The following is a 5,940-nucleotide window of genomic DNA, read 5'->3' as shown; positions in this document are numbered from 1 at the left end:
TTTTTTTGGTGTTTCAAGACAGGGTTTCTCTGTATAGCCCTGGCCATCCTGGAACTCACTTTGTAGACCAGGCTGGCCCGGAACTCAGAGATCCAACTGCCTCTGCCTCCTGAGTGCTGGGATTAAAGGTTTGAGCCACCACCACCACCCCCTACCACATAGCAGTTATTTTAAAATGAGTGCCATTATAGTTGTTAGGTGGAATATACACTTTAAAACCTTCAGATGGTCCATAAGGGCGAGGTCTCATTCAAACTTGTGAGTGTGTATTGAATCACAGTTGATAAATGTGTGCCTTGCTAAAAGATAGAGTGAATGGTGAGAAGCCACTGCACTAGTTGTCTGTGTGGGTTCTTGTGAGACTACCATGACATCGTTTTTCTGAACCTTCACAGTGCCAGAAAATGCTAAGAACTGTCATTTCTGCCTTTGTTCTTTCCCAGAGGGTTCTTCTGGAAAAAATTCCAAGTCTTTTAATGTCCACTGTCCTGTTTCTTTAAAAATGTTCTCTGCTGCTCTCCCTTGCCAAGCCTAAGACACAGCCCAGCTTTCTGGGTTTCTCTGAACTAAGTCCCGGCCAGGTTGACAGTGAGCCAAACCCCACAGATGCTTCAACCCATCACCGCTAGGTGGCGAACCTGGCTGTGATCTCTGAGTGCTGGTGGTTTCTAGCTACAGCCGGCTGTTGGTTGGCTGCGCTGCCAGGAGATGGCTCTTCCCTGGGATTATCTTCTAGCCCAGTTCTGTGGGTAAGTGTAAGAAGTCCTGGGCTGGAGCCTGGGACCAGGGAACGAATTCCAGGACAGTCGTCCTTCTGGCGAAACTGATGCTGCATTCTGGAGTCTTGCTTACCGCTAACGGGGTTTTTGTCATCTGGCGTTTGACTCCAGGACCCATGTGCTTTGGTTTGGGTATTTGTTTGCCAGACTGGGCTTCAGGAGCTTTGGTTGATCGTGACCCCGTCAGTGACTATAGGAGGCTTAGGGATCCTGTGAGGAAGGAACTGAACATCACTCACCTACCTACCCCCACCACAGCTAGAGCATGCGCTTGTGAACCGATTTGTGATGATCTGTGAAAAGTGGCCCAAAGAGCGACTATAGGGAGAGCACCGCTGTACTTTGCTTTTTTAGACTTTTAAATTTCATTTTAAGTGAGTGTTTGCATGTGTGTGTGTGTGTACTGCGTCCATGTTTGGTGCCACAGAGTTCAGAAGAAGGTATCTGATTCCCTCTGGATGCCAAGAACCAAACCTGGGTCCTCCGCAGGAGCAACAAGTGCTCTTGACCATTGAGCCATCTCACCAGCTCCCAATGCCATTATTGCTAATTACACCAGAGTACTAGACCTTGCTGTGACTGTCCCAGTGACCAGGTTGGGAGTCTCAGGTCTGCCTCAACTCTAGCACAGAGATGCCTGCGCCGAACCTTGTTGGGATGCGTGACCACAGCAGTTGTCATGTGAGTTCTGGATGGTTGTGGGAGACAGGGAGTAACCCCAGCAAAACTGAATCCCTGGCAGGTCTTTTCTCCCCACCAGGTAGTTTCTGGAGAAGCCATCTTCTGCAGGGCTGCTTCCATTGCCTGCTTCTGAGAATGCTGACAGGTCTGCGCACACACCCCTGTCTCAGTGGTGTGTATGTGTATGTGTGTGTATGTGTGTGTGTATGTATGTGTGTGTATGTGTGTGTATGTGTGTGTGACGACAGGGGGGCTTCCCTTCAGTCACACATGGGGAAGCAGGGGTGCCCTGTAGACAAAGGATGGTTGGCAGGACCTGACAAAGCAGCTGACTTTGTGGAAATCAGACAAAGGTCTGGACGGTCCCCGGGGAAAGTGGACCCTGTGGGAGGGACCCTGAGTGTGGAGGACCTTAAGGCCAAGCAGACCTCAATGTGCTTCAACTTGCTGTATAGCTGAGAATGAGCTTGAACTCCTGATCTCCCTGCCTCTACCTCCTTAGTACTGGGATTGTGATGTCCCACCACACCTGGCTTTGTTCCCCCTTTCCTTTCCTTTCCTTTCCTTTCCTTTCCTTTCCTTTCCTTTCCTTTCCTTTCCTTTCCTTTCCTTTCCTTTCCTTTCCTTTCTTCCTTCCCTTAAAAAAAAAAATAAATCCAGGAAGTACAAAGAAACTGACACGACCTAGTCTTTCCCTGTCAGGAGCATATTGGCACCTAAGGGAAATCAATTCAATAGGGCAGAAAAGTCTAGAATGGAAAGCTCAGCCTTCCTTCTTGTCTTTACCCCAGAGCTAAGTTCTGTTCACTTATGAGTCTTTCCAGAAGGGTTCACTGAAGACCACAGTGTGCACACAGCTCATGGCTGTAACTTGCTTAGGGATTGCTCGGCCCCCAGCCAGCGACAGTTCGGACTCTGCTCTTGGTGGCTGTTTCATCTGTGCTAGGGACACACTTCATTGTGTGCAGAGGCCGTGTGTGAGCTGCCTCAAAGGCTGTAAACACTTCACTAGAGTCATTTCCTCCTGGTGTATTTTGGGCTTCGGCTTTTGTGAGCCTGGCTGGCAGAACTGGATCACTGGGCTTTGAAGCTTCAGGCCCCAGGCTTCCTGCTTCCTGTTCTGCTGTGCTTTACGGGGCATCCTCCAAGCGTCACTCGTCCTCCATGGGTCTTGCCTCAGCATGTGCATTTGTCTCAGCTGACAATCACTCTGCCAATCAGCCTATGTCTGAGGAAGGGGCAAGAGACTGCAGGACACCACCAGAAGTTTTTTGGTGCATTCTCTCTATGGAGTCCTAACAAATGCAGCTCAACTGCGCAATATACGGCAGACCAATACCTGCGTGTTGTTAGCAAAGAATCCTTCATCACCTGTCCTTTCGCATGCTTGCTTTAGCATCCTTTCTCCTGTGTCTGTTTCAGCTAAATGCTCTCTCACGAGTCTGTCTTAGCCTTTCACCTGTGTCCACTTCAGGAAAACACTCCTTCACGTGTTTGCCCCAGCAAAACACCATCTGACACACTGACTTTCCAAAGAACCCTTAAGTTTCCACTTCTGTGTGTGTGTGTGTGTGTGTGTGTGTGTGTACCATATGCATGCCTGATGCCTAAGGAACTCAGAGGAGGGCATCAGATCCCTTGGAGCTGCAGTTATTGATGGCTGTGAGCCACCATGTGGGTGCTGGTAATAGAATCAGGTTCTCTGGTCCCCGGAATTGCTTTTCAGCCCCACTGATCCGCTGCTCAGAACATCAACTTGGAAGCTGAAAAATCTGTAGAGCCTCACCTGCCGCTGCTGCTTTTCCCATCTTCATGTGCGTGTTCACAGAGACAGAAGTCATTAAACAAAGCGCACAGTCCCCTGGGTTTTAGCACAGCGTCAAAGTTGGCTATTATTTGTCAGTAGAGTTAGGATAGAAAGGAGGCTGGGTGGCGGTGGTGCATGCCTTTAATCTCAGCACTGGGTTCTAGGCCACTCTGGTCTTCAGAGCAAGTTCCAGGATAGGCAAGGCTGTACAGAGAAACACTGTCTTGGGGGACGGGGAGCAGAATAAAAGAAAGGGAGCCAGTGCCTAATCTTGTGTGTGTGTGTGGGGGGTCAATCTGGCATGCCAGGTTCTACTCCCTTTGCAGTTTGTTGCTTGATGGGGTCTCTAGGGTCCCCTTGGTGGTTCATGGTAGTGCTGTTTGAATACCATAGTCACATGGGCATGAGGAGAGAAGACCCTACCTGCAGGAGCATTGTGAGGCATGTACCCTGTACCTAGACTTACCTGTGACTTTTATTAAAAGACAGGTTCTTACTTTGTAGCCCCGGGTGGCCTAGAACTCACTATGTAGACCAGGGTGGCCTCAAACTCACAGAGCTCTATCTGCCTCTGACTCCTGAGTGCTGGGATTAGAGACATGGGCTACATCACACCTGGTTGCCTGTGCCTTAAAAAACAAACAAACAAACAAAACAAAAAACAACAACAACAAAAAAACAAAAAACAAAACAAAAAAACCTGCCTGGGGCAGGAGAGACGGCTTAGAGGTTAAGTGGGAGGTACTGCTCTTCCAGAGGACCTGAGTTTAGTTCTCGGCACACACTTCTGTGCCACCCTGCGTCTGCTTTCCCCTCAGGGTAGCTAGGCCCATTCTGGAACCAGCTGGGCTAGACGGAGGGATGCTTAGCTGGGTGCAGGGGAGTGCAGCACAGGAGGGCACGTGACCTAGGCAGCTGTTACTAGGTCATGCATGTCCTGCCAGGAGATCTTGTCCTACCAGTGGTGGTGCCTCCACTGCCTCCTCAGTCCTTCATCTGTCAGGAGGGGTGGGCCATCTTCTTGGTTGGTGGGGTGGTGTCGAGCATTTCTGACTGGAACCCAAATGGGCCTGGGCTGGTCCTGTGGAAAGACATGAACAAAACTCTTTCTGGTTGTGAGGAGGGGGTCTGGTCCCTTCCAAATCCCGTCCAAGGGATCACATCATTGTTCCAGGATGAGAGGAGTTAACCTGGTGAGTGCCAGTGGAGGGAGATGGGGAGGGTGTTTGCCACTCTTGTAAATATTAAATAGATTTTGAATAGTCAGAGCCATCACTAATTGTTTGTTGGGTGGTAAGTGTTTTTGCTTGTTTGTTTGTTTTTAAGCTGAGCTTTTAGGGTTTGCTGTGTTCTTTCCATTTCCTCTTGGCTCTAGGGGTTGTAAGGAATCCTTGTGTGGCGGGGGATTTCTCATTGTGAGCAGAAGGTTTGAATTGGGAGCTGGTAAAGGCAGGGCTATTATCAGTGTTTATCTGTTAAGGAATGCCCATTATGGTGAAGGTGGAGAGCATATGGTGGGTTATGGCCATTAGGGTCCCATACTTCTGACTGCACACAGTCACCCCCAACTCCAGTTTTAGGGATCTAATGCCCTTTTCTGATGTCTATAACCACCCCCCCACACACACATAACATACACAAACATAGTCATACCCACTGTACTGGCTGGTTTTGTGTCAACTTGACACAGGCTGGAGTTATCACAAAGAAAGGAGCTTCAGTTGGGGAAATGCCTCCATGAGATCCAGCTGTAAGACATTTTCTCAATTAGTGATCAAGGGTGAGAGGGCCCCTTGTGGGTGGAGCCATCCTTGGGCTGGTAGTCTTGGTTCTATAAGAGAGCAAGCTGAGCAAGCCAGGGGAAGCAAGCCAGTAATGAACACCCCTCCATGGCCTCTGCATCAGCTCCTGCTCCCTGACCTGCTTGAGTTCCAGTCCTGTCTCCTTTGGTGATGAACAGCAGCATGGAAGTGTAAACTGAATAAACTCTTTCCTCCCCAACTTGCTTCTTGGTCATGATGTTTGTGCAGGAATAGAAACCCTGACTAAGACACCCACATGTGCACAAATATAAAAACAAGTATTTTATTGGTTTGGTTTGGTTTGGTTTTGAGACAGGGTTTCTTTGTATAGCCCTGGCTGTCCTGAAATTCTCTTCATAGACCAGGCTGGCCACGAACTTGGAGGATCACCTGCCTCTGCTTCTGCCTCCTGAGTGCGGGGATTAAAGGTGTGTGCCACCACTGCCTAGCTTTAAAACAAATCTTTAAGGAACATGCCAGGTTGCACGGGATTTGCCTACTTCTTGTCATGCAGAGCATCTCAAGCCGCTGCTCATGTCACTTTCCACGTAGCCCTCAGTACGAGGTGTTTGCCAAAGCCTTTGGATGGGAAGCAATGTTCTCTCAGGAGCTTAGTTTTCTCTGGAGTCAGTTCTCTTATTCCAACATCATGAGTTCTGTTGACTGAACCCAGGCTGTCAGGCTTGTGCAGCAAGTACCTTTGCATGCTGAGCGATCTCAGTGTGTGTGTGTGTGTGTGTGTGTGTGGGCATTTAAGTTTTAAAATTTTAGTTATTTTTATTATATGTACATGAGTATTACATGTCTATCACATGCATGCAGTGTCCACAGAGACCAAAAGAGACTATCTAGTCTTCAGTAACAGGTATTA

This window comes from Mus pahari, chromosome 7 (genome assembly GCF_900095145.1).
Source record: "Mus pahari chromosome 7, PAHARI_EIJ_v1.1, whole genome shotgun sequence".
In the NCBI taxonomy this organism is placed as follows: Eukaryota; Metazoa; Chordata; class Mammalia; order Rodentia; family Muridae; genus Mus; species Mus pahari.
This window is presented reverse-complemented; position numbering follows the sequence as displayed.